Here is a 2,929-nt window from a genome sequence, read left to right as displayed (position 1 = left end):
GATGCAATGAGACTATGACAATGCCAATCCTTGTGGAGTTCTGTGGATTTTTATTCCCAAGATCACATCGGCAACTCCAAGATCTTTCAAGTCAAAACTTGCTCTCAAGCATTTGTTTCATAGCATTTATGTCAGAAATGTCTCTACTAATGATCAACATATCATTCACATACAAATAAATAATAACCTGGTGATTTGGAGTGTCTTTAATGTAAACACATTTATCACATTCATTTATCTTGAACCCGTTTGCCAACATGGTTTGGTCAAACTTCGCATGCTACTGTTAGGTGCTTGTTTTAGTCCATAAAGTGACTTAACAAGTTTATACATCTTATTTTCTTTTCCTGAAACCATAAAACCCTCAGACTATTCCATGTAGATTTCTTTCTCCAATTCTTCATTTAAGAATGCTGTGTTCACATCCATTTGATGGATTTCAAGACCATATATTGCCTGCAAGGCAATTAACATTCGGATTGACGTTATCCTTGTTACTGGCGAGTATGTATCAAAGTAATCAAGACCTTCTTTCTGTTTGAAGTCCTTTACTACAAGTCTTGCCTTGTATTTCTCAATAGTACCATCCGCCTTCATTTTTCTTTTGAAGATCCATTTATAATCTAAAGGTTTATTTCTTGAAGGAAGATCAATCAATTCCCACGTATGGTTGCTTAAGACTGAATCAATCTCACTGCCTCTTTCCAAAAGGATGAATCTAAAGATGCTATCACTTCTTTAAATGTTTGAGGCTCATTTTCTAAGAGAAATGTTACAAAATTCGATCAAAATAAAGTTGACGTTCTTTGATGTGTACTACATCTTGGATTCTCATTATTATGTACATCCCCACTTGGTTCATCTCTAGGTCGTTTAGATCCCCCACTAGACTGTTCATGTCTAGTTTTATATGGATAAATATGTTCAAAGAATTCAACATTATTCGATTCAATAATCGTATTTTCATTGATATTCAGATGTTCGGCTTTATGAACCAAAAACCAATATGATTTACTAATTTTAGCATATCCTATGAATATGCAGTCCACCGTCTTAGGTCCAATCTTTACCCTTTTAGGCATAGAAAACTTGGACCTTCGTTAGACACCCCCACACTTTGAAATATTTCAAGTTGGGTTTCCTTCCTTTCCATTTTTCATATGGAATTGATTTTGTCATCCTATGGGTCACTCTATTGAGTATTTAGTTAGATGTAGGGATAGCTACCCTCCACAAGTTTTGCGGTAAACTTGAACTTATTAGTAAGGCATTCATCATGTCCTTCAAGGTTCATTTCTTCCTTTCTGCATTTTCATTAGACTGAGGTGAATACGGGGCCGTAGTTTGATGGACAATTCCATTCTCTACACATATTTCTGCAAAGGGAGATTTATATTCTCCACCTCTATCATTCTTATCATTTTGATCTTTTTCTTTAACTGATTTTCAACTTTTGTTTTATATAGCCTAAATGCATCTATTTCTTCATCCTTACTATTTAGCAAATAGACATAACAATATCTAGTGCAATCATCAATAAAAGTTATAAAATACTTTTCCCCACCACAAGATGATGTTGCCTTTAATCACATATGTCAGTGTGGATTAAGTCTAAGGGATTGGAATTCCTTTCAACGGACTTATACGGATGCTTAGCATACTTTGATTCCACAAACGTTTGACATTTAAGCTTAGCAAAACTTCTAAGTTAATCAGTTTTCACAATGTTTTATAATTGGCATGTCCTAATCGTTCATGCCACAAATCATAAGACTCAAGCAAGTAAGAAAAATCTAAACTTTTATTGATTTTAACATTCATTACATTCATTTTGAATAGGCTCTCAATGAGGTAGCCTTTTCCTACGTACACTTCTCCTTTACTAAGTATAATTTTTCCGAAAATAAATACACATTTGAATCTATTTTTGCCAAGAAGTGATACAAAAATCAAGTTCTTCCGCAACTCTGGTACTTACAGGACATTGTTCAAAGTCAACATTTTGCCTGATATCATTTTCAGGTAGACTTTTCCTGTCCCTTCAACCTTTGCAGTTGCAGAGTTGACCATGTATATCTTTTCTTCACCTTGAGCCAGAGAAAAAACAACAAATAACTCTTTATTTGCATAAACATGACGGGTGGCATAAGAATCCATCCACCACTCTCAAGAATTTTCCACCAAGTTGCATTCAGACAGCATGACAGACAAATCGTCCATTTCTTTCTTGGATTCAGCCATATTTGTTTGGTCCTTCTGTTTGCCTTTCTTTGGGGCACGACAATCGTTGACTTGTGTCCAATCTTTTCATGGTTAAAGCGTTTTCCCTTGAATTTCTTCTTAGGTTGGTTGCTTTCCTGTCTAGCTTTCTTTCATTTTTTGGAGTTATTGTGGTCGTCTTCTATAATATTTGCTCTACTTATTGCAAAGTTTCCTTTCGATCTTCTTTCCATGGCTTTGTTGTCTTCTTCAATGCGCAGTCTTACTATAAGATCTTCGACTGACATCTCCTTTCGCTTATGTTTCAAGTAGTTCTTGAAGTCCTTCCACATAGGTGGTAACTTCTCTATTATTCCCGCTACTTGAAATGTTTTATTCACAATCAAACCTACAAATCATACCTTCCGCGAGGAGATCGTGAAAGATAACTTGCAGTTCCTGGACTTGAGATATAACAGACTTGCTGTCAATCATTTTAAACTCTAGGAATCTTGCAATGAAGAACTTTTTGGTTCCCGCATCCTCAGTCTTGTACTTTCTTTCCAGCGCGTCCCACAAATATTTTACCATTTTCATTCAACTGTACACATTGTATAGTTCATCTTGGAGGCCATTTAGAATGTAATTCCCCCATAAGAAATTTGAGTGTTTCCACGCCTTCATAACGATAAATTTTTCCTGGTCAGAAGTTCCTTCGGGCACCTCAGGA

The 2,929-nt window shown here is 35.6% G+C and overlaps 1 pseudogene; it reads right to left on the bottom strand.

Annotated features, from left to right (window-relative positions):
* Nucleotides 1-1,207: 1,207 nt before the first annotated feature.
* LOC124888934 lies at nucleotides 1,208-2,241 on the bottom strand (annotated as a pseudogene).
* Between the last annotated feature and the right edge of the window lie 688 nt (nucleotides 2,242-2,929).

The sequence above is a fragment of the Capsicum annuum genome, chromosome 11, assembly GCF_002878395.1.
Source record: "Capsicum annuum cultivar UCD-10X-F1 chromosome 11, UCD10Xv1.1, whole genome shotgun sequence".
In the NCBI taxonomy this organism is placed as follows: Eukaryota; Viridiplantae; Streptophyta; class Magnoliopsida; order Solanales; family Solanaceae; genus Capsicum; species Capsicum annuum.
This window is presented reverse-complemented; position numbering and strand designations above follow the sequence as displayed.